This window comes from Fukomys damarensis, unplaced genomic scaffold, assembly GCF_012274545.1.
Source record: "Fukomys damarensis isolate Sample0158 unplaced genomic scaffold, DMR_v1.0_HiC HiC_scaffold_16, whole genome shotgun sequence".
NCBI classification, from domain to species: Eukaryota; Metazoa; Chordata; class Mammalia; order Rodentia; family Bathyergidae; genus Fukomys; species Fukomys damarensis.
The window spans coordinates 79,878,949-79,905,678 of record NW_022900928.1 but is presented as its reverse complement, the minus strand read 5'-3'; the positions used below and the strand labels follow the sequence as shown (position 1 = coordinate 79,905,678).

The following is a 26,730-nucleotide window of genomic DNA, read 5'->3' as shown; positions in this document are numbered from 1 at the left end:
AAGGGCCAAGGAAAGGCACTCTCAGAGCTACAGAATCATGAAAGGCTTTACAGGGTTAGGAATGGGCATGCACAAAAAAACAGTAGCAAGAAAATATAGGACATATATAAAGACTGGTGCACTAGAAAGAACATAATATCTGGAATCAGTGGGCTGAGAAAGAATTGCTCTGTCCTTGTATGACTGGGTAGCCGTATAATATTGGCCAACATAATTACATTCTCTGAATCTCAGTTTCTTCTACTTTAATACGTGTATTATAATATCTAGGTTGTAGAATTATTATGAAAATTAATAGGGATAATGCTTGCAAAGGTCAGTCACATAGTACGCAATAAAAATGTCAATCACAAGTGCAAATGTCTTTTTATTTCAAAATGAAAAGAACATGTTAAGATATAAACACCCTTGCTGAAGAGACTGCACAACAAATGCTTAGCAGCCACTCATCCGGTGCAGGATGCAAACTGACTTAACTGGCTCTTCTGCCATCTCCTGCTTTGTAGGTAACAGAAACCAGAGCATCTCATTCATTCCAGAGCAACTGAGCATTCAGATAATTTCAGAGAGGTAGAGTCACTAGACTGTATTTATTTATATTTGGAGTTAGATGTAACAAACTTGTCAAGGGGTTATCCATTTCAGCTATTTTTTTCTAAATCACAGTACCATTGTAGAGTTTTTAATAAAGGTGGCTTATTCAGTTCTGTGCTCAGTATTTATAGAACAAAATTTACAGGTTACCCATATAAGAAATATTTTCATGCTTGCTGATGCTTATGATTAACCATGTATATAGTTCTCTCAGTCCCAGAGTACACATTGTGATAATCCTCATATGAGACCCCCATGTAAGTATCAGGTCACTTTCTATTGTGGAACCAAAATCCAATGAGCTTACTGATATACAGAGAGATAAGTAGCTGATGCCAAGGGGAGTTTCAGTGCCTTGCCCAAGAGCTAGGAATACTGCCTGAGTCATCCAGCACCAAATAAAGCATGTCTTCATGAGGGAATTCTTACAAGAGATGACATGTGGCTATTCCTTAGGAAAAGTACAGCATTTTGATAGCCAAAAATGAAGGATTCAGAAATCTTACAGAAAGACAGGGAGGTACTGGCAAACAGAGATACTGGCAACTTCCCAAAGTTGGGGAAAATGCAAGAGGCCCTGGGGTGGTAGCTAATAAGACTACTCCTCTGGGTCACACAGAATTTATGTGAACGGACTATAGTAAAACAAAACGCAGAAAGTAAAAGACTAAAAAATAGTAGATGTCACCTAACAAAAAGCCTCACATCACAGGACAAGACAAGGAAAAATCCCCTGTAGTCAGTTCAAGGAGTAAAGAGAAAGGTCCAGGGGTGTTCCTAGCACAAGGCAGGGCACCCAAGTACAGAGGAGAAATGAGGAAATGGTCAGAAAATCAGGCTGAGATGGCGTGTGGGTGAGTCAGGGTGCCCTAGGGACAACAGACAGTGATCTGGAGAAAATGACCTGGAGACTGTGCCAATTACCCTGTCACTGCCTGTCCAGTCCTTCCCTGGGTGGGCTCAGCACAGAGAAACAGAAGTCTTACTCTTCTATATGTTAAGTTATCTATGTGATGAGGGAAACTAAAAGTGAACTGCACATTAGTTGAGCTGCCAAAGTTCGGTTTTGTGTCCCACATGCTCTCTCTAGAGAGAGAAAAAAAAAGTCATTTGTGAAATATTTAGATCCAATCCATAGTAAGGATGAGGCTAATATGAAACCAAAAACTGACTAGGTAGTATAGAACCGCCATGGTGAGGAGATGCATTTGGATTTTCTAAAATACTCCAGAATGATGTATGTTGACCTCTATAGTCTGGTCATTGGCCTTAGAAAGCAGCCAGTCCATTTCCTGTCCCCTACTGTGCAGAACTTGTACAGGGTGTCTGTGGTCAGCTTAGTGACTGCCTGCAGGGGCTGGAGCCACGGGACCAGCAGTGCACTAAAAAAAACAAGCCCTTTAAATACCAAAATATATTCCCTCCTCTCCATTCTCCAGCTCCTCTGAGAACTGACGCCCTGATCACCTCCCAACAAAATTGAAAAAGCAAAACATACCGATGACGGATTTTTTTAATCACAAATGTAATAACCCATCATGTCTCATGATAAAGAAAGAGGGCAACAGGGAGGCAATTTGGACCAGGACTTTAATAAAAGCATCCTTTCTTCAGAAGGAGCCTGGGAGTGCCATCTTCCAAGTGCAATGTGTAAAGCAGAGCACAGAAAGCAATGAGTCAGACTTGGGGCTCCAAATCCAACACTGGCTACATAGAAAATTTCTATCCTCAGAATAGCCAGGACACTCCAGAGTCACCAGAGAGCACAGCTAGGACAGACTCCATGCAGTACTATTCCCCTACAAAGGGATCCAGTGGTCCTTGTTGGGCTTGTACATATGTTTTCTTAGCCCGAGCCTGCTCGGCATCAGCACACACATGTGGACATCTGACAGACCTCTATGTCACTTGCTGTTCCACGCCTCAACTGTACCTGTGTTGAAAGAGAGCCGGCTACACAATGAGGAGAGGGTCAGCAAAAGTCGGGGAAAATAGGTCATTTCCCTGGGTGGCAAGAATTAACTCCCTGGATTCTTACAAGCTCTAGTGATTGCAGGGAAGCGCACTGTGTGTTTAAAAATGCTTTAGAAAAGCAGCTTCCAATTGTAGCTTTTCCTAACAAAAGACAGGGGAACTTCTGCCAGAGGTAAAGCTTCCAGGCTGATGGGCAGAGGGAGGGCTGGCAATAAGACAGCGGGGTGCCAAGAGAGTATAGGACACGTGCCCCACAGTGCTGATTTGGTGTCTGTGAGCCTTTCTTTCAGGATGTGGATTTCTGCCTTGATGTCCTGCTGGTGAATTCTCTCCAGTTATAAAACATTTTGTTACCTTCATTCGCTCTTAATTAAAAAGGGAAGAGAAACTCCTACAGCTCTGACAACAGGAAAAAATAAGGAAAGAAAGAATAGGAAAGGAAAAAGAGAAAGAAAGGGAAGAAGAGGGACATGTTTTAATTGTTTAATCACAGGGTTAGGGAATCTGATGGACAGGGCAGAAAGGGTAAAATAATCACACGGGGTCTCTGAAAGTGCTTTTAATCTTTCTGAGCAATGTGGGTTTCATGACACAGACAAGTTTTTAGGGGAAATTTAGGGTACGGAGCTTTGTAAGGACAGGAAGCAAAGACAAGCAATTCTCAGAAAGAGCCATACTGCCTTTTAACGCTCACATATGATTTGTATTCCCCTACTTTTTGGGTTACTAGATGGCTTATTCTTTCAACAAAATCTATCAAAGCCATATCACAAATTTGACATGTACAATTTGACAGCAATGTTTATGGTGATAAGAAAAATAAACAGTCAATAATATTGATAGTTTTAATTTTCTACCCAAGGACACCTGCAATATGAAGGACTTCACATTCACCAGCTCCCGAGCCTCACACCAATACTATGAGGAGGGAACATGATCTTTAGCATATGGAAAACTAAGGCACAGAAAGACTAAAATAATAATAAAATTTAGTAAGTACAAAATCTCACCCAAAGAGATGCATCATACTGACTGGCAAGTACCAAGCTTAGTTCTAATCTTCCATCTGTCCTAGATAACAATTCACATTCTTTCCACTGTTCTGTGACCTCACAAGGTGGTGTCCAGAGGAAACTGGTCCTTATCCTAATCTTGTATTGACTCACACTCACAACCCTCAGATGTGCTCTCTGGCCTTGCTTCACAGCAGGCCATGACGGAGGACTGTGGGTTTTCCTGGCTCCTCACTCCAGTCTAAAATCTAAACTAAATTCAATGCCTTCTTTTCTCTTCTCCATGTTTTCACCTTTGCTTATCTCTCTTGTACCAAAGGAACCTCACTCAGACTTAGTCCCACAACCTACCTCATAGATCCATTTTCAAGTTGCAGAACTTCTTAGGTAAATATGTATCCTCAGCTCTCCCCCGCACCTAGCCCCCCATTACAATGTTAAGCTATATAACTTGTCTCACCTAGAAGGAAAATTTAACTCTGCTGGACTCTATGCTTGATGCTGCATATTTTGATGTGCCCTAAATTTATAAAAATTTGATACACACACACACACACACACACACACACACGATGAACAAAGCAAATGCAAATCTAGTACATGATTACTCCTTCACAAAAAGATTCCTTAAATAGTAAGCTCTCTGATGCACTTATGATATGACTTGATTTTCTCCCTGGGGATATATTCTTTGCATAAATAAACCAAAGCAGCTTGCAACAACAGGGAGTATTATAAACATCACTCTGGAGACCTACATTTTGGGTATCTTCATTTCGCCTTAGTTGTGGTCAGGACCTAAATTTCAGGATGCTGTGCTACATAAGATTTGGCAGGAGTTATGCCCTTCCAGTCTCCTGGTGACTCAGTCCTGGCCCTGGCTTGCCAGACTTACCAGTGTTCTCAAGTCTCAAGTGGTCCTGGGATGAATAACCATCCTCCCTTCATTCCTAGTTCTCTAACCTACCCTGAAGTCTCACCCTAAAGCCACTGTTAGGAGCTTGGCTTCAACTGGTACTTATTTTTTGCATTACAATCAGACTCTATAATAACTCCAGATGGGTTCAGTTAGTCTGAAATGGCCAACATCAACACAGGTTGGTGGGATGGGCAATATAAAGGATCTCTCCACTTACTTATGAACCTTCCTGATGAAATGAGAAATAGCCTCAGAGTGCTGGTTTTCACAGCAGAGAGAAAAAAAAGACTATGAATAGCTTCACACTGGAATTAAATGCTCAGCCCCGCCACCAAGTAATGCAGGTCATTCCAACTTGCCTCTCATCGGTAAACTCTAGTTAAATATTCCACTGCACAAAGTGCTCCAGGTACAAAGAGCTTGAAATATTGTGTGACAACTGCCAATGATTTCCACAGGCCCACAGTGGTGCCCAAGGCTATTCTATAACCGCAGCCCATAGAGTTTCAGATCCTGGAACTCCAGGGAACACATGCACCGTGGGAGTTGTGGGCGACCCAGGCTGTGTTAGTTCTTTAGAGGAAAGAGATTCCTAGTTACAGCAGTCTCTCAGCCTGGTCCCCAGAGGAAATGTCTTAGAGCTCTTGTGAATTCAGAATGGGTGCCTGGTCACACCTGCCTGAGTATGAGAAATCCATATCATGTGGCTTGCTGATGTTTTCAGGCCTGCAGAGATACTTTGCCCTGTGATATTCTTGCAATAAAGCCTTTATTTTCAAAAGAAGTTTACCTTCTCTCATTCTTCTAACTTTTCCTGTTGTGAGATTACCTTCTCTTTTTTAAGCAGAATGAAACATTTTCTACTTCCCAAATTACTTCTCCCACAGCTAGTTTGTTCACAGAAAATAGAGGCAAAGAAACTCAAACGTGTCGAATTCCATGTATTCAGTGGCCATCCCTTCCTCTCCAGCTTTCTCAACATTTTGGGTTGAGAGTCACAGGTGTGAAGTCTCCCTGGGTAATGTGGTTTGTTTCCAAGTCATGGAAAGACTGTAAGGTGGATTTTTGTCAACTCCTACACACCCTCAAATACTAACACCACACACTCTTATTCAAGGAGTAGTCAAGGTACAGGTGGGTGAGTGGAGGCTTCCGGAAGAAGGGAAAGCCAAGGAGGTGAGGGAAAGGGCTATGTGATAATGTGGAAATGCCCCACTAATCTGTATTAATGGGGGAAACACGAGATCACTAATAATTATACAAATGTGATTAAAATTCTGTTTAACTGTTTTTTTTTCATTTCTTCAACGCCTATTTTATTGTTGTTTTAAAATATGCCAGGCAAAAGCAATCTTCTCCTTTAGGAAGTAAGAAGGGTATCAGGCAGGCAGAGTCTGTACAGCTAGGTGAGCTAGTCAGGTATGCAAGGAGATCTGCTGAGGGAAGCTGCAAGTGAAACTGAAAATAGAGGGAAGAAGACAGAGTGTCTCTTTCCTCTTTCAAAAGGGAAAAAGAAGAGCAAAAAAAAATGAAACAATGCCACTACCGTGAACTTGAGAATATAAAAATGAAAGAGGGAGAAGCAAACATTTTGGAGCCCCCATTATGTCTGATTATATCATTTGACACATGCAACACAGCTACAAGATATCATTCATATGTCCCTGCCTTCCAGCATCAATTCACAAATTCATTTACTCATACCTTCCTTCATTTAAAATGAATTAAAGAGCTTCCTGCTATCTGGCAATTTGCAAGAAGCAAATGACACAAATTCATTCACTCCTACCTTGCTTCCTTTAAAACGAATTAAAGAGTTTGCCACTACTTGGCACTTTGCAGGAAGCAAATGACAAAAAGAAAATACACAGAAATTTGCCCCTCAAGATGTTTGCACCTAGTATAGATGGGCTAGAAGACAATGACCATAGAAGGAGAAGCATAGGACTCACAAGAAATTTGCCCCTCAAGATGTTTGCACCTAGTATAGATGGGCTAGAAGACAATGACCATAGAAGGAGAAGCATAGGACTCACAAGAGAGTGTCTTGTTGAAGGTTTTATAGAAATTAGTTGCCCAAGAGAAGATTCAAGCTCATGTCTTTTGGACCCAACCTAAACCCAAATTATCTACATCTGGCTACTGTCAGTCAGCTGAAGGATTTACATCTCCTGAGGTACAGAATCAGAATCTCCAGGTTTGGGGCCTGTAAATATGTATCACTTGCTTGTTTATTTATTTATTTATTTAGGGTCCTTTGCTTCAGTAAGCATCTGTCACTCTCTATCTCTTTAAGAGACTCAAACTGATCCAGAGCCATCAGTAAAAACACATTCACATCAAATGCAATGGAGCACTGAGATCTACTTCTCCCTAGCATCCCACTGTCACTCTGAGTGGGATGGTAAAGTAGTAGCAGTTTTTGTGGAGGGACTTGTACATATGTCCCCATTTTTTAATGTGGCTTTTAAAATTATCTCCATTTCAGACCTCAAACATCTCTCCATGCTGCTCAAAGGACAACCAATAATGTCATTACTTAAAAGTCCTCAATGAGAACAGTCCTTTTAATCTTACCACCCTCTGCTACTTGAAAGCTGAATCAATCCTCAAGGTAGCCTGAACTACATAGGCTCTGAGTGATTTGTGATTGTACTAAAGATATACAGATGTTCCAACTGACACAGTGCATTTATTTATGTCTCTGCATGTGTTGTGTATGTATGTGTGCATATGAAACTTCTTTAGAGCCAATAATGAGAGTTCTGTTAGCCTGTAATAGAGAAGACTAATCAAGGGAAGTCGGGTTTCCATGCTGACAGTAAAGCAGCACAAAGGTCTATGATATCAAAGATCAGTCGAGAAAATTCACTGAATAAGAAGAAAAAGGAGCTCCCACAGAAGAACCATAGATGCATTCGTACAAAAAACTGAATATAAAGAACAAACAGAAACTGAGGAATACTCTCTTTTTACTTAATGAATAAAACATTTGCTTGACACATTTAATGATATTATAAGAAAGAAGAGGATTTGAAACAATTCAAAATGGCATCTTATTGAGACAAGACCAGAGATGACAGCAGTGTAAAGTGCAACTCCAGTGGTCTCCTGCCTTCACCTGCACACACTGTGACCAGCCACTCATTGTCTCATTTACTCACACTTACAAATTCTCTTTCCTTTTTTCTCTTCCCTCCCCTGTAATTTCCCTTAGTGTAAACATTCTAAATTATTTATATCTAGATTGAAGGCATCCTTTAGGCTAACAGGGACTAATCAAAATATAATTGTGCTACAAATAAGCTAATACATTAAGCTAGTATTTGATTAAAAAGACCATGAGATGTGAAAATTGAGGATACAATGTCTGGGCCATTCATGGGCTAAAGGATTCTCAAGAAGTCACACAAGTACTGTGAGCTGCTACAATATGTGTGGCTGGATGAGAAATAAATTCTAAACATTTCAGGGATGGTAGCTCTGTGTTGTATATTCAAGAAAAATACATCTCAGCACAGGGAAGTCTCTGTGTAGAATCTAAGGAAGAATTAAAGTAGGTTTTAGAACCTGTGAAAGAGAAGTCTCAAGTGGGGGCTTGAAGTGACCTGGAGGCAGATATAGGAAAACATTTGGCTCTTGAGTGACCAGCGTAGCACTGCATGGTAGGGATTCTCCAAGTGTGGAACTCATACCAGAGCAATCAGCTGCACGTGGGCATTGTTAAAAATGGAAATGATGCTGCTTCACCCCAGATCCACTGAATCAAACCCACTGGGATGAGACCTTTAGGAGATTCTGTGGCCCACTAGGTGAGAACCACAGGCAGAGAAATAAATCAAGCACAGGATGGGGTTATAGTTAGGGTGAAATAGGAAATGGAAACAAGTGACTAAAAAGTCAATCACACATAAAACAGCGCAGGATGCTTTACTGTTCGGTACTCTGTTATACTCTTACCTACCAGTAGCTGCATTACATCTCCTCCACCTACACTCCTCACCTTCCATGCCCTATCCTCCAAGGCAGACAACAAAAGCTCCTTAAGACCATATTTTTCTTATCTTCTTTTTAAAAAGAAGCAGGAAGTTCTGCTGTTCACAGTAGATAGTAACAATGGTGGTTAACAGTACGCAGCCCATGCTGTGTGCAGGCATTGATTTAAGTACTTGTTATGTGGAAAACTCATTTAATTCTCAACTTTATGAAATGTGCTACTATCATTTTCCTCGTTTTTTCCAGGTGAGTTCATTGAGGCAGAGAATTTCAATAATGATTCAAGATGGCAGAGCATGGAACTGCCAGGAGTCATATTAAAATTCAAATAATCTGGTGCCATACAATTTAATAGATTGCCTGAGATCCTTGGGGAGAAGCATGGACATGAGGAGAAAATGGTAAAATAAAACAACAACATCCAAAGAAACCATAAATTGGTAAATAGTAATAGGAGAAAGTTATGGAATCAATGACCAAAAGCATCTGGGTTTGGGAAACAAGCACAATGACATTATTTCAATTTTCTGTACACTGTATGCAGAGTATTAATCATATTTTTCTTAAAATAGTTCGATACTGCAGGGTTAGTCTTGGATCATTGCCCCTCAAAACTTTCCTACTTATCCTTTTCAACCCAAATTTTTGCTTCTGATATCCTCTTAATTCACTTCCTTATCAGCACCTCCCATTCCTGAATTCCTATTAAAAGATATGACTTCCTACCACAGTTAATATACCCAATAACTGAAGAATTATTAAATTTGACAATGTCTGTACAATAAAGCTGCCACCAAGAGCCCATAAAAGAAGTCTGACCAATACCATGCCAGCTGTCTACTGGAAACCTTTGGTGACTCCCTGTTGCCCATGAGGAAAAGTTCAATATCCTCACCTGACATCTGAAGACATCTGCGGGCACCATAACTCCAGTCCTGACTATCACAGACACATCAAAATGTTCTACCTACTGCTATAAATCTCACTTATTCACTGGCTTCTACTTACACTTTGGAGCTTCTTGTTATTACACTTTAATTCACATCTTTCTACTCACATAGGCTCCCCCTTCTATATATAACTAGACCTTTTGGGTCTAGTTTACATTTGCGTCCTCTCTACAGCCTTCCTTGACCATCTCTATCTATGAAATTGTTCTCTCTTCGGCTCCTTCCCATAATCACTTGTGAGCAATGTTATGTGGCCATTATTCACATATGGCTTCATCTCCCTTTACAAGGTTCATCCAATTGTGTGGCTGTAAATAAGCTTCTTTCATGTTTTCACTCTGACCCTGAAGCAAACTTTCTGATCTCCAGAAAGCTTATGCTAAGCTACACCTTTGTGTCTTATACCTGGTATACTATTTGGCACCCAGCAGGCGATCAGGAAGTGCTTGTTAAACTGAAGGGATTGTAATGCCCCACATGGATACAGAAATATGTGAAGATGTGTTTTTTTCTTTAGTAATCCAAAACCCATGTTTTGTATACTGCAATACTAACTCCCCCAGAGTTGGATCCTTGTATTGCTATTTGGCCTTTTTTCAGCTGAAGACCTCTCCCACCTCAGCTTCTTCAGGAGATAACTAAGGATGCCACTCACCTACCAAGCCGCCTTCTGTGTCTGTGAGTTTCCTATGCTGCTTCCCCTATGCACAACATCCTTTCCTCATTCTGGAGGAAAATTCAGAGTCAGCACCTCCAGAAAGTCATTTCTTGCTGCCACTTCCTCCTACTATTTCACTGTGTTTTCCACAATGCGTAGTAAACAACTAATTATGGTCTTTTCTTATCCCACTGGTTTATTACATTCAATGGGCAGAGACTGTCTCTGTATTTATCTCTGTATCCACAGGCTCCAGCAGAGTGCCCAGTACAGAATCTATACTTTCTTCTTTGAATGAGTGAATACAAGAATGAATAATGAAATAGAGCCAAAAAAACCAAGCAGGCTTTTATAAATCTGTGAAGTAGCTTGCCATTAGCCCAGTGGAGAATGACACAAAATTATGCTACACAATGGCTACAGAGGCATGTTAATATGAAAAATGTACTTGTACACAATTTACCCCAAATGTTTTCTGCATTTAAGTCCTATCCTCTGAAATTCATTTGCAGTTCTGAAATCCCCTGGGAAAAATGGTTTACGGTAAATAAACTAAAGCAACCTCCACAGGAAAGATAGCGCAGAAGTAATGAAAGGATGAACAGCAACAACCACATTGTAAGGTAAGGGTGTGCACAGAGAAAAGGAATCAAAGTCATAAACTTCTCGGCTGGCCTAGAATTTCCCTCATGGCTGACCAAAGGGGCTCAAGCTATTTGCTTGTCTTTAGGAGAAGACTTTTTAGGACAGCAGAAGAGATCAATCCTCAACTTCATGAAATTTGTTACTACTATTCTCCCTTTTTTTTCCAGATGAGTTCACTGAGGCAGTGAATTTAATGTAGCCAAGATGGCAGACTGGCAGGAGTTCTTTGCCAGAGTTTTTGAGGATGACAGAGTTGGGAAGGGAGAGCTTGACAGGGGTATGACCAGAGGAGGGTCAGCCACAACATCCACTTCTGGACAGAGATAAAACTCCTAGAGCCACCTCAGCTCGTGGTCTCATCAGTGCCCCAAAGGGATTTGATTAAGCCAGGTGGGAAGATTAAAAGGAGGAAAAAAAAGTGTGCAGAAATCACCAGTATGAAGTAAAGGGAGGAGGAGAGGAAAAAGAGTGAAATCAACCATGAAAAAGAAAAAGGGAAATATACCCAGAGACATATAAAGCCTGTCAAATCTCTCCAAACTGCAACAAAAGCATGGGAGAGATAGATTCTCTTTAATGAATGCTTTGATCAGCCACAGTTGATATAATAATTATATAAAACTAGAGCAAGACAAAAATAAGATGTGTTTTTCTCTCACATAGCCTGTAACCTTTGTGATTGGTTCATTTATTTAAGAAAAGAATAAGGCCCTTTAAAATAGAGGCATATGTCAGGAGAGACCCAGTTTTCTCCTCTGACTTATGCAGGAAATTTGCAGCCAAGCCTGCATCCCTTCTCCTCCCTGCCCTGAAAGGGTTGCTCTGCCAACCATGACTCAGAAAGTGAACTAATGGTGGAAGGGTTTTCCTCTCATGTGTCTGGCCCTTATTTCTCAGGCTAATGCTGCCTCTTAATCCACAGTAAAACACTCCCTTGCCTCCCCTGCCCACCCCACGCCTTCCTCCCCATTTCATTGGGCTCTCCCACCAATGTGCACCTGGCTGGGCATTTCTCAAGTCCTATGATACTGTGTGCTGCTGGAGGTATTGACTTGGCTAATCTCCAGGAAGGGAGGCGTAAACATCAGGTTTTTTTAAAAGTGATACTCCCACAAGCACGTGCTCTTTAGAAATAGCAGGGGGAAAAGGTGGTTGCTATGAGAACAGAAATGAACACACAAACAGAAGCAGCATATTTCTGCAAAGGGGACATGGGCAGAGGCTATTCCTTGCTTCTACCACCATCATATCCTCTCTTGAAAGCTTTCTTTCCCGAAAAAGAAGAGAGTCCAAAATAGTGACGGGTTAGTCCTTTCCTCCCAAACTTCCAAATTACAGCTGAAGAGTCTGATTGTTGTACAAATTGTTAGCACTGTAATTCAACAGGGACTGACTGAGTTTGGATCTGAAGAAAAGAGGAGGAAAACCAAGCCTGCTTTTCCAATCAGTATCTTGGGAATGCTTATCTCATGATATATTTGAGCTACAAGCTAATAAAAAGTTGATAATGGCACAAAGCAATATAGCCTCTTGTAACACCCAAGCTGGTTTGGTGATCTGTCAGGTACAATCAGTAGAGATTGGGGTGCATCCAGAAAATGGCATCCCCGTTCATCATTTTGGGCTTACACTGGTCCATCATGAGATATGATGGATATGACAAGACAGCAATAGAAAGAAGAGAAAGGAAGGAAACCATGCATGTGAGGTGGGGTGGAGAGTAGGTTAAACCCAGCAAGCAGACTGCAGCCAGGCTGATGGAACCTAAGACCATATCTTTCTAGCATCAGTTAATTTTTTTAAAAAATCAGGATTTTTTTTTAAAGATCAAGCTCATGGAAGCAAAAAATTCCACCAGCTGTTTGGTAAAATGTATAGAAACAGCTGGTTGATTAACTAGTATTCCGTTTGCAATGAAGGCTTCAGGGAAAGATAGCAGGTTTGCTAGGGTGTCCTGGACCACAGGCTTGTCTATGCGGTGGGACAAGAAAGGCCACAGGGATGCGGCAGAGCTAGAGGCCTCCCCCTTGCCACATGCTGGATGATGATTTATGGGGACTGGAACAATTTGTCTAAAGCTATAATTTTAACTACCTCCGTGCTGAGCAGCCAATCAGTGGGCTTGCACCACGCAGCTTTTACGAGTCCCCATAAAAGCAGCAAAATGAAAACTCAGGGGCCCTTAAAATATACTCCAAGGGTTTCTGCAGTGCAATTGGAGGCTTTTATGACTCCTGTCAGGACTTTTATGACCCCGTAAAACCAGGCAGCAGCCTGGCCTGAGATGAAAAGTGGCCCCACTGTCTTAAAGTCTAAATGGTCTGTACATTTACAAGGCCCCCAGGAAAGATGAGGGACACTGTTGGGGGTAGGGGGATGCCTAAAAAGAGGGCAGGTTGGGGGCAGAAGGAGAGAGGCACTGGATGGGTAGGGAAGGATGCAAGATGGGGATGAGACATCCACAGCATTCTGGCTCTTCACCATTTGAGATCAACAGATGCTAAGATGCTGATGCTATTCACCATGCACAATAGGAGCTGAAGGTAACAGGCCAGGGCAAGAAGGAGCCTTCATTGAAAGATAAAACATGAAGCTGCCAGGGAATCACAGGCTCCAGAGCACTATTTCAAGGACATGTTCCCATTATTATGACACCTGCATTACAGGAAGGGGAAAAAATGAGAGAAAAAAAGGAAAAGAATTGGGACCAGAAACACAGATCATAGCATTAAAATGTCCAATGTAGATCTGTGGAAATGTGTCCATGAAAGCAACAGCACCCTTCACCCAGCCAGAGCCTGTCCTGTGTCTGCAGACTAGTGACCCTCCCTGCTCCCCATTCCCAGGCACAGCAGCTTAGTTGTGAACTCATCAAGGACATGGGTCATCATCACTGAGACAACTTGAGCCTGTGCCTCAGTCGAAAATCTTAAGTCATCCAAATGAATCCAGTTTGAGTGCTCCACATGGAACCTCAATAAGTCAGTGTTGTTGTTCAGAGACCATAGGCAGAGGGACAGGAACAATGCAGTATGGCCATTGCAAGCAGAGGATCACAGAGGAGTGAGCTGCTTCCCAGGCAGGGAAAGGGACAGGAGGAACAGAGGGGCTGGATTTCCCAAGCTAGCCCACTCTGGTCCTCGTGACCCCACAGAGAGAAACTAAGGGAGCAGAAGTAATGGGAGCTCATTTTGGATCTCAAAGAGTCTCCAGGAGATGGAGATATGGATCACTGAGGTACTGAGGATGGAGCATGGCTGCTAATGTTCCAGCAGGGCATCCAGATGCAGCAGGGGCCACAGTGAAGACCACCATGTTCAGAAAGTGGGACCCACTAAGGAATCTGTGTGTCATCCAGGGGAGTGAGAGAGAGAGACATAAAACTGATACATTTGGGTGAGGTACTGTTTTGTGAATTCCCTTTAACAGAAGCAGCTCTCTCTGTCCAGAGGGATGGGTGTGACAGAGCAAGGAAGGAGACTATGTCACAAAGCATGGTCCTGAGAGACCTGGCCAAATGAAGCATACAGCAGCCAGCCGAGTAGATCTCAGGATCATAGCAACAACACAATCCACAATTATTCCTCTTCAGCCATGCATGTCTCCAGGAGCCTTGAAGGGTGGGGAGCACAAATGTGAAGATGACAAGACCCGGCTGAAAATCCCACGACACTATCAGGTATGACTGGGCACGTCCTTTACCTCTGTAACCCTCTCTTTCCTTATCCACAAAGTGGGGATAAAATATCTGCCACACGTGGACACTCTAAGAATGAAAACACATAAGGTATATACAGCAAGGTTTGAGTAGTATTTTAATGAACAAACAGAATTTTTGCCATTTCCCAAAGAACAGGTCTGAAATTTCTGGTAGGAAAAAACCAGTGCAGTAGCATCAGGTATAAAGCAACCATGTTGTAGAGACAGTGAGACATCTGCTGTATCTAGAACATCAGTCCCTGTAGGGAAGGTTTACATTTTTAAGTTACACATTTTAAAATTATAGTTGTACATATGTATTGGGTATACAGCGATATTATGATTTTAATACAACGTGAAATGATCAAATCAAGCCACCAACTCACCCATCACCTCACACATCCGACCCCTTCCATGACAAGAATATTCCAGATTCACCCTCTCATGAATACTGGAATGAACAGAACTCAACTATGAGTGACATTCACCACCACGCAGACAGAAACAGTAATCACTCATTCTCCGTACCTAATGAGCCTTTGCACTCTCTAGTTACCATCTCCGCACCCTTCTGCCACCTGTTCTCTGGTAACCACTAGTCCACTCTCTGCTTCCTGAAGTTCAATTATTTTAGATTCTATTCAGAAGTGTCTTCCTGAGTTTTCTAATTTTGCTCAATGTAACGTTGCCTAATTCAATCCCGGCTGTGGTAAATAATTAAATTTCCTCCTTTTGTAGGATTGAGTAATACTCCACTGTGTATATATTCCAATTTCCTTTATCCACTCATCAGTTGATGAGCACTTAGGGGCGACTCTTTAACTTGGCTGTCGTGAATAGTGCTGCCACAAACATGGGAATTCAAACATCTCTTCAGGGTACTTAGTTAAGATCTTTGGGATAAATATTCATAAGTATGTTTGCCGAGTATTACGACAAATTTTATATTTAGTTATTTGAGAACCTTCCATTCTGTTTTCCATAATGACTATACTAATTTACATTCCCACCAGCAGTGTCCAAAAGCCTCATCTTCTCCACATGAAAATGTCTGGACACTGATTCCCTTACTCAGGCAATGTTCCGAGTGTCAGGTACAGTGTGGTGGGCGCAGGGGACAGGAGGGTGACCCAGCTTTGGCTAGACTCTTTGCCTGACTCTTGGCCTCCTTTAATCCATTCTCCTCGTGACGTGCAGAGTCCTCTTAAAATGTCCCACCTCACTGCTCCTTAAAACTCTTACAGTATTCCTGACAACTCACAAGCACAGTGCCTGTGGTGGTCCTCGCAGGCTGGCAGAATCTGCCTGCGGCACAGCACCAGGCTCCCTCACCTCTCCGCTCTGCCCTTCTGCCCAACATCCTCCAGCCAGGTGGGCTGCGCCTTGGCCACGTCACATTTCTTTTTCACTCAGAATCTCAGTATGGGCCATTCTCCCCTCTCCAACTCTGGCTGACTCTGAATAGCTTCCCAGGACCAGCTTCCGTTAAGAAGGCTCTTATTTGCCTATGCCAACCTGCCACCGCACTAACCAGCAGTCATGAGAACAGGAAAGCCATGACAGCAGAAGGCCTGTGGAACCCCATATTTGTCCCATTGCTGGACAATAGTACAAAAATAAAATTCTGTGAAATAATGTCAAGCAGACCTAGACCGGAGAAAGATTCATAAGGTGCTGCATGACCCACTAAGTGTTTAGCTGGTAATCCATACTCAACATGGAGCTACTGACAACTGAAGAAGGGTACTGGCTTCAAGAGGTGGAAATGCCAGTATGACTAGGAGGATGCATTAGAGGATGGGAGAATCTGAGGCAGAAACCTGGCTAGCTTCAGAAGCGCAGGTGAGAAGTGACAAGTGTCAGAAACATCACAATGGCAGCATGCATACTGATGGTAATAAAAGGCATTCAAAATTAAACCCAGAACACAGGAGGAAACAAGGAAGTGGGGTCTGAGGTGGCCCTAGAGCATCTGGCCAGGAGCCAGGGGCCAGTTGCCAGGTACTAAGGGGATAAACAGGTTTAGTGTGGGATTCAGGATGTGCATATGGACCTACAGCCTCATCCAATAGGAAGTATGGGAGACACACAGGGAGAAATGTCCAATAGACAGCTGGAAAAATATATCTAGTGTCTAGAAAAGGCCAGCAACATAAATTGAGGAGTTAGTGGCCCAAAGGCCAGAATCACTGAAGTGGGATAAAATAGTCCTCAATGCCTGTACAGAGTCAAAAGAGACTGGTGGGTTTATGATAAAACCCTGAAAAATATGAGTGTTTAAGGAAACACAGAGACAGGAGTTGTTTTTCTCAGCACACTCCTTGCTGCTAATACACACACCTGCACTGGATGGTCTGCCTCTGGGCACTTCCTGAAGACACCACTCATTTTTACACCAACATGTATTTGGTGTTGATTTAGAAAATATTTATTGACTACATACTTGGCTAAAGAGTTAGATATCATTCCTGTGGGCTGCTTTAATGCTTTATTTATATGTCTATTGGAGTTTATGGCTTTCGCCTATCATCTTTTCACAGCCACCCCACCTTGGCTGAAGAAGACATGTCCCAAGACCCCCAGTGAATGCTTCAAACCACAGGTAGCGCTGAACCCTGCATACTATGTTGTTCTTTATACATGCATATCTATGGTAAAATTTAATTCATAAATTAGGCATAGTAAGAGATTGATGGTAATAACTAAAAATAAAATCCAAAATTATAACACCACCATTATCTTCCTGTAGATTTTGAGCTCCCAGAAATTATGTGTGTCAGGATTCCCAGCCCCACTCACAGAATGCTTACTCACTGAATGCAGAGTGAAACTTGCCATTAAGGTGAGGAGGTCAGATATATGGAAATGATAACAAAGAATAAAATTTTTCTTCGAGATTACCATTTAATCATTGCTATTCAAATCCAGTGAGTTTTCTTGACCCTGATGTTTCATACCACTGGCTGTCTTTAGCCTCTCTACCTTTAAGGGCACTAGACTCCCTTACTGTTTTTTAATGTTGCTATTTCTGTATCATCTTTATGGGTTGCTCTTTCTGAATCCTCTCATTCCCCTTTAATTTTTTTTTATGTCTCTAAAAGTTACAGACTTCTTGTCTTTGTCTTTAATTATATCTACCCTAGGAAATCCACACATACATGTCTTCATCTATCATTTGAAAACAATGATTACAAAAGCATTATCTTTAGCCCAGAATGCCCATATCTCCAACTGCTTCTGGGATTTGCACAAGTGGAAGCCCTGTAGGCATTTCAAACACAAGATGTCAAAACTCTGCTTATCATCTTCCTCTGCAAACTCCGTTTCTCTTCCTCTGTCAACTAATTACTCCATTATTCAGGCCAAAAGTATGGAAGTTGTTCTAGATGCATTTCTTGTCCTGTGCTGGCTGTAATTGAGACAACAAACTGCCGGTTCTACTCTCTAAATATGTGTGATCTCTATTTGCATAACTCCTGCCTCAGATTAAACCTTGGGTCCCTCCTGAATGAATATGCTATACCTCTAACAAATCACTTCATATGAAATATATAATATAATTTCAACAGGTTTTCTTTCGTGAACAACAGATTTTTTCAGTTTCCATACAAGTATCCACAATTGTTCAGGTTAATAAACATGGACATCAGTGAGTCATGAATTTTACTTCACTCTAACATGTGTGCCGCCCCCCAGCCATCCCCACGTCTGCCACACTTCGTGACTTGTCATGACCACTGGCATCTGCTGCTTCCTGCCTGTCTACCTGTGGGCACGTCACCACCTATCATGTCCAGGATGCCCTTTCCACTTTCTTTTCCTGGGTCATTGATCTGCTCATCCATATACATTCATTTCAATTTCTGCCTCCTTTAGAACCTTTACTAGGGCTTTTAAGTTTACAAAATGTATTTTCCTGCTGTGTCCTAAAGCAGCTTGTTTATAGCTGATGTGGCTTTTGTCACAGGGCATTCAATCTATTGACTGCCCCCTCTGTTTCCCCCACTGAATCTCAAGATAAAGATAAAGGGCTATGCTTTTCCCTTTGGTTCTCAATCAACTAGCTCAATGCTGAGCACATAGAATGAACTCATGAACATCTGTGAAATAAAAACCAAAATAATTATTTAATTAATCACCTATTGATACTAATTAATCAAAACATATCAAAGGAAGAAAAGGACAGAAAAAACAGCTGTCTGTGGCCTATGATTCAATCTCAGACTTCCAGATAAGACCCTCTTATTATGGAACTACTTTTGTCAACTATACAACATAGTAGAGAGATTCTTTTCTTTTCTTTTGTATTTTTTTTTTCTGTTTTAGGGAGAAGAAAGCAGGTCCAATGGGAATAGCCTCACTTAACCACTTAACAGTTTACCCGAAGCGTCACTCTAGCAAAGCATTTGTTTACGTACTATCTCAATTATTGCTTGCACAGGTGTCATTTCAACCAGTCGATTATTGTACTGAATATATTTGACAAAATTGATATTTTTACATTTCCTGTTATATTGTCTTGTACAAATAAATGAAAAATAGGAAATTTTTGGTCATCCAGTATTTAAATAGTTGGCCTGGTAAGTGGCTAACTCCCACTTCCAAAGCATCTGCCCAAGATGCTTTAATGTAGGTCTTCAGGAGGAACACCTCAGTAGCTGGAAGGATGTTATATCTCCTTTATATGTACACCATACTCTTAAATGTACAGCAAACATGAACTGAACTGTATGAGTCATCTAAATACCCATGTAGTATGCTGCATTGGTTTTCCTGAACTTAATGTTCTTATTTCAGGTTAGAGACTATGTATATTGCATATATGGAATGTGATTTACTAGGACTGATTTCATAGTCCATTCACTAAATTCAGACTAAGATTAAAAAGAAATACATTTTCTTCTTTCTTTCTTTTCTTTCATTTCCTTCTTTATCACTTCTTTCCTTTTCTCACTGTTCCTCTCATTCTTTTTTTTTTTTTAAGAATAAAGCAAGAATGTGGAAAATAGTTTATAGAACTTAGTCCCGGCTTCACAGGAGATGAAAATGTGATCCTTTGCTAGCTCAGAAAAAATCCTCCATGCTACATTAGGCTTGATAGCAAATTTTGTACTTGCAAGCTTTTATCAAAACGGTACATCTGAAATCTTAATAACACAGTAAGGTGGATTATGTTTCTCCACTCTGTTTAGGTTTACATCAACAGAATCAGAACTAATTCCTGATTTGAAACTCAGCAGCTTTAGCAGGATCTATAAGAACATTTTATAAAGGTCCGGTAGAAAACCAAAGGAACCTGATTTTACATACACACACACACACACACACACACACACACACACACACACACACACACGAATCCTAATGCTAAAAATAAAGATCATCTCCATGGACAATAAAACCACCTTAAATGTTCAGTACTGATCACCTTAAAAATATAAAAATATAAATACATAATTTTTTAAAACTTTTGCAGCATCCTATACCCAAAGCATTTTCACGCTTCATTTCAGTTTCCACTATGATAAGACAACATGAAGCATGACCATATTACGAAAAGTGCCACTTTTAAGGTTAGGGTCAGGAAGAATGTCAGCTTTATACTTCAATTCAAATCTACAATTTCCCATTTATCATCTATGAGATTTGAAAATGTATTGTAAAAGTGTTTTTTGTTTGTTTGTTTGTTTTGTTTTTTTTTAACCTTTATGGGTTTTGCCCTTAAAATATAGTGAACAAAATCTATTCTCTTAAATTTACTGGTTGCTTTTTAGGGTATGATTGATTTCTCTACCCCATATTTCAACATTCTAGTGATATATAATAATAATACAAAGTTTTTTATATTTTATTGCTCCAAATACCTGCATCTTCTCTCTTGGAAAGCACTATTCACCCCCTAACATCTGTTCTTGCCATCTGGTTTGCCTTGGCTAAGGAAAAAGGAACAGAGATACCATGCATTACTACAAAATGGAGCCTACAATAATTCACGTGTTTCAGCCAATCTTTCCCTCGGGAGCAAGACTGCATGTTCCAAATAAAACCAACTCCTTCAGGCTTTGGTCCAGGGACTAAGTGAATATGTACATGCATGTGTCCACATGTGTACATGAACAAGCACACACACAGAGCCCACCTTTTCATTGCAAGCCATGGAAGTACCAGGAGTTGCAGCAGAACTTAGCCAAAGAACTGCATCAGAACTTGGCCAAAGCTGACTGATAGACCTTAGAGCCTGTTGATAGATTTTTCACTTAAACATCCTATGAGAGCAACTGATACTTCCTTTGGATAACTTACTAAAACCCATGGTTACACTAACATTTAATATATTTAATCTGTTCTCCTCCCATTTGTCAAATGGATAATTATCAAGAATCAATTTCTTTTATACCATGTATAATTCTTATTGCAATATCATATTGTAATTCTATGCTAAGTAAATCAAACACTATGAAACAATATAAGAACAAACTATGAAATAAGCTACTGTTGATTTTTGTAAAAATGGTTACATATACATGAAAACATGCATTGACATATCAGTTGATATGTTAGTTGGTATTATTTTTGTTAATTAGTACATTTTTTATCAGTTTTTCTTGTTAAGACATCATGTTTGGGATAATATAATACAATCACAGAAAACTATACTTAAAGGTCTTGCAGCCCATACTATTTTAAGAGAATCATCAGTAGTTTACTTAACATATCTCAGTGATTGACTATAGTATCAATAACTCTACTGTACCAATTAAAACAAAGTGAAAGATAGTCCAGAAGGGAAATATTTGCAGAATCAGAAAGAGTTTTCTATTTCATTTGGTGCTAAGATATCTTGGTCTATTTACTCATTCCAAAATAACAGGCTCACTGTTATACATTTAAGATAAGGAAGTACAATGCTAATGCTTGGGCATTATCTAATGCTTACTCAAGTGCGTGGTCTTGTTAGAATCCTCTTGTCATAGTCTCTTTTTTTTTTTTTTTCCTTTGGAAGCTTGGCTGCCTAATTGGCTCTACTGGCAATCAATTCATCAGACTCAGAAAACTGTCAAAATGAAGGCACTACCCATGGAGCCACACATATCAATTTCTCTAGAGAACACTTGTCTAACTGAATGTGGCATTGTTCATTTTCCTGACTTAGGGAGAAAATTTAATTCAGGCAAAAGAGGTGATGACAAAACCCATAAACCTACCTCATCGTGTCCACAACCATCATTTATAGGGAATACTTAGAAAACCACTGTCACTCAATATGCCACCGGGGCACAAAGAATAGCTCAATTTTTATGTACAAATCCCATTTCAAGATAGAGGAAAGGAGAGAGCCCAGTGCATTATCCCCTGTATGGTCAGCTATTTCCAAGTAAGAACCTAGGTTACTGGGGACAGAGGAGTACAGCTGGATAACCACCTCAAAGGGTCGGTACAAAGTGAGCTCATAAAAAGGCTAACTTCTTATGAGACAAAAGCCATCTAGTGAAATACAAGTGTTATTGTTTGAATGATATTCTACACTCAAAAGTCATATATTAGAACCTCTAACTAAGGTACTAGTGCTAGGAAGTGGGCTTTGAGGATGCGATGAGGTCATGAAGGCGGCACCCTCAGGAACAGGATTAGTGCCCATATAAAAGAGACCTCAGAGCTCCCTTACTCCTTCAAACACAGAGGCCACAGCAAGAAGGCAACCTGTACGAGAAACCGGGCCTTCTCAGACACCAAGTCTGCCAGTGCCTTGAACTTAGACTTCCTGCTTTCCAGAATGTGCAAAATAAATATTTTCTATTCATGAGTCCTCTGTCCTACAGTGTTCTGTTATTGTAGCCAAATGGGTTCAGGCAACAAAAACACGGTCCTTAGAGTAGACCTTGTGTGTGAGTCGTCTCTGTGTATGCAGCCCACATCATATATCGTAAGTGCACAATACTTGGTCCTAAGCAAATGCGAATGACTACTCAGTGGCTAAGTAACTGACTGTCCAGTTGCACACAGCAACACATCTAAGTACTTACACATTCCTTCAACCAAGTATCTAAATTATTTGACACAAACCATTTGATTCAAGTCACGTAGCAGAGCCTACCTCACACACCGCCTCCTAATCAATTCTTCCTTGTCCTTAGCGTGTGGTCTAGATTGCCAGTTCCTTCCCAACCCAGGCAACATGATGAAAAGCAGAGATTTTTAGAGTCTGCTCTGCAACCCATTTATTTTGTTGTCAAAACAGTTTAATGGGTAAAAGTCAAATTAAAACATGAGGTACAATCACAAAATACAGTCAATGTTTAAATTTTTAAAATTATTGCAGTAAGGGCCAGGGATTTAGTTCAGTGGTTCTGCTACCTGCCTGGCAAGCACAAGGATCTGAGTTCGATACCCGGTATTCCCCCAAAAATAATGCAGAAAATACACATTGCCACTAATCCCCATCAAAATACACCCCTGGTCTTTGAACACATTCTTGTCACTTTCTGAAAGTCCGCTTTTGTGTCTGTCGTTGTGCTACTGTGGCTATCTCGGTGGCCTGGATTCATTCAAAATGTTACTTTTCATGTTCATTTTGACATTAAGGAAGAGCCAAAATTTAAACAATGTGTGATCCAGTAAATAAAGTGAATGAGAACACATTATAATATTTTTATTTGACAAAAATTGCCATAGAAGGAGAGATCCAACATTGCTCACACTGGAGATACTCTGGGAAAATCAACTAAAAACTCAAATTGTATCATTGATAATATGAAATAGGAAGAAAAGGTCTAAAGGTGTAAGGGAAGTAGGAAGAGGAGGGGAGGTGAAAGAAGGAAAAAGAAAAAAATATGAGAAAAGGAAAAATTGGAAACAAAGTCTTTGTAAATAGGGAAGGGTGGAAGAAGTGAAGGGAGAGGTGGGGAATGGGGAAAAAAAAAACAAGAACCAAGTTATATCATGCAAAGGTACAAGATCCCCATGATGAATGTAACTGTACTGTTTATCTAAAAAGTACCAAACTTAATTAAAAAAAAAAAAAACCTCAGGTAATTGAAAGTGGGGGAGGGACTTACAACCTGTTATAATCAATTTGAAAGAAGACACGGATCAAATCAAACATCTGGACAGTATATAGGTAAAAAGGGAAAACTATCCCACTGGGACTGGTCTGCCCATAACCTCTACCCTCTCGCATCCTGGGAGCAGCTGTCCTGAGAGCTTCCCAAACAGACAAACAGACAAAAGGAACCAAGAAGCACTGCGGAGAATAGGCTCCCAAGACAGACTCTGGGTTCCCAGGCCCTCTGCCTCATCAGCCCCTCTCCAAACACTGAGGAAGCTGCACTCCTGCAGCATCCTTCTCAGTGCTCACCAAAGGCAGGGGCACATTCACTCATCACCCACCTAACTCTGGGCAGCTAGAAGATGATAAACAAATTGTCAAGGGTACCTGGCTGGCTGTGCCTTCCTGAGTCACTGTTGGTATCCCATATCAGTACCATGCCCACCTGAGTCCCCACTCAGTGTCCTGGGCCTGCCTGAGTAGCCACCTGGTGCCTCAAATTGATCTTACACTCTCCAATATCTTCACCTGGCACTGATTGCCCACACTGGACCGGCTTGAGTTTGTGCCTCACACCCTGGGCTCAAATGAGTCTCCAACCAGTGCTTATCGCCCCAGACTTTCCCTGGACCTGCCAGAGTCTGTAATATCCAGTATCACTCCTGGGTAGCCTGGGTATCCACTGGGTATGCTAGACCCACATGAGTTTCCTCCTGTGCTCCAGGCCTGCTGGAGCCCTCACTCAGCATCAGGTTCCCTGTGTCTTCCCTGGGTGCACCAAAGTCCATCTGGCACCTCACATCAGTCCTAGATGTATGTGGGTCTCCAGTAGGTGGCCCAAACCTGTCTGAGTCTCCGCCTAGCACATGAGGCCAGCACAAGGCCCTCCAAAGTCTCTGCCTGGCACTCAGCATGGGTCCCAAGCTTGTCTGAATCTCTGCCTGGTGCTCTTGACCCATGTGATTCTCCACTCAGCTCCCAGAGCCTCTCTGAGCCATCAAAGTCTCTATGCATCAGTCCCTGACAAACTTGGGTTTCCATTGGGAGCCTCAAGTATAGACGGGCCGCCCTCTGGTGTTCTGAGTTGGTCCCATGTACTCCAGAGTCTCCATCTGGCTACCAGTTCTGGTCCTGAACCCGCTGGAGTCTATAACAGGTGCCCCAGGCCAGCTCAGGTTTCTACCCTCACCCACCACCCTGTGTTGTTCGTCTGACACATCAGTGCTGGGCTCACATGAGTCCCCATTGAGAACTCCGGGCCCTCATGAGACTGCTCCTGGTCCCTCAAGATGGTCCTATACCCCACTGGAGTCTCCATCTGACCAATTCCTTATTTGGTTCTTGCTCCACCTGAGTCTCCATTGACCATCCTGGACCTACACGAGTCTCTGCCCAACATATCAAGCCAGAGTACCTCAAGCCTACCTGTCCAATGGCACTTTGAGCTGGTCTCACATCTGCCAGAGTCCTGACCTGGTATGCAGTGTCTGTCCCAGGCCCGCCAAAGTCTACACCAAGTGCCTCAAACCCACTCACATCTTGACCCAGTGACCTCTGCCCCTCCCTCACCCTGGGCCCATGTCTTGGTTGCTATGGGGAAAGCTTTACAGATGAGGAACTTCTTGAGCAAAGATGTCACCAATACACCCACAGACTATAAAGAGGGGCAGAGAGGACTGTGACCTCCTGGATTTCAAGGTTGCAGTTTCTGTAAGAAAACCGTTCATTTGGAAATACACAGGACATTTTTCCCCCACTTCATCTGACCCAATTATTTTTCAATTTTTTTTTTCCTCTACTAGGCTTTGTATTGTTTTATGGTTTGTTGTTGTTGTTGTTGTTGTTGCTGCTGTTGTTTGGTGGAGTTTGGAGTTTAACCATTATCTTTTCCCCTTTTTTTATTATTACTTTATTTGTTTGAGTAGGTCCTTTTTCTCTTCCTCTTCCTCTCCCTCTTCTTCTCTTTCTTTTCTCACTACCCCCCTTGCTAACTCTTTTACTTTGTTCCCTTATTATTTTTGTTATTTTCCTCTAGTTCTCTATTTTTATTTTGCATCCTTTGTTGTTTTTTCTGTTACTTATCTATAATACTACTCATTTTCTTTTACTCTATAATAGTCCTTTATAGTCCTTTATTTCAATTTTAGCACATTCCTCCCATCTTTCATTGCTTAATTTTTCAAATTATGTTTTCACAGCCTATATCCTTACTAGTGTTACCATTAACCTTTATAAATCTGTAGATAATTAACTAATTAATCTGTAGATAATTAATCTTATGATGGTGAACACTGTTCTACTGTTAATAGAGGTAAAGTTGCTCTGATGGCAGCTATTTATTGCATACAAATATCTGGTTTGTCTTAGAATTTGCATTATAACTATAGATCTGTTTTCTAAGGTTAAAGGTAGTACATTACTAGTTCTTAGAGTTCATCAATATCCTATTTGTATTTGATGCTATTGTTCCTGCTGATTTTAGTTCTTTAACTAAGGGGACTTAGGTGTGGTTATCAATTGGCTTTCATGGTACGTCAATACCTCGACTGCCTGGGAATGATCAACAATACTCTAGCCCATTCCAAGAGAACTGGGTTCTGGGCCAAACAGGCTGCAATCTCACCTCCCAAATAAATACAGGTGGTTGAATCCTGGACAAAAGCAAAGACATACTAGCCACACATAGAAGACATCTCTGAAAAGTAAGCTTTAGCTAGGTCTCCATACATACCAGCAATAAAGCCACCCACTATAATTAATGTGCAACACTCAGAAATGAAAACACATAAATAAACAAAAATAGAAACATGAGAAAACAAGGTATCATGATGCATCGAAAAGCTCCCAACTCCCCCAAAGCTAATCCATGGGTAAATAAGGGGTAAGAAATCAAGCCACACAGCCAAAATATCTAAAGTAGTGACAGTGGACATAACAAACTGAATCAATAAGGCATTTGGTGAATTCAAATGAGATGTAATTAAAGAGATACTGATCCTAATAAAACAAATGATCAGTCAGTCTAGAGAAGCTAAAGCAAGAGATGCAAACCATAAATGACCAGCACAGAAAAGAACTGGAGTCTATAAAAAATTTCCAAACAGACAGGCAGGTAGGCAGGCAGCTGAAAAAAACCCCCTCTGGGGTCCTTGGGTCCTTCCTGGGTCTGTTGTCGCGCAGGCCGGGAGCTCCCGCGCTGGCCGGGAGCTCACGCGCACGCCGCCGGGTGATCGCAG

General features: G+C 41.3%; 1 protein-coding gene and 2 long non-coding RNA genes across 7 annotated transcripts in view; 1 reads left to right on the top strand and 2 right to left on the bottom strand.

Moving 5' to 3' along the window:
* LOC104874845 overlaps nucleotides 1–3,607 on the bottom strand; it is a 61,905-nt gene extending 58,298 nt beyond the window's left edge. Inside the window, exon 1 of the long non-coding RNA XR_783890.1 lies at nucleotides 3,579–3,607. This is a non-coding gene — a long non-coding RNA (uncharacterized LOC104874845). The remainder of the gene's footprint in view (nucleotides 1–3,578) is intronic.
* Ntm (neurotrimin) overlaps nucleotides 1–26,730 on the bottom strand; it is a 953,915-nt gene that overhangs the window by 309,705 nt on the left and 617,480 nt on the right. The window lies entirely within an intron of this gene.
* LOC104874831 overlaps nucleotides 14,269–26,730 on the top strand; it is a 64,136-nt gene continuing 51,674 nt past the window's right edge. Inside the window, exons 1-3 of one of the 3 annotated variants that reach the window (XR_783889.1) lie at nucleotides 14,269–14,428; nucleotides 16,989–17,050; nucleotides 21,452–21,718. This is a non-coding gene — a long non-coding RNA (uncharacterized LOC104874831). Of the gene's footprint in view, nucleotides 14,429–16,988; nucleotides 17,051–17,197; nucleotides 17,283–21,451; nucleotides 21,719–26,730 lie in introns of those variants that run through there. The other 2 variants (XR_783887.1, XR_783888.1) reach the window with 2 other exon arrangements.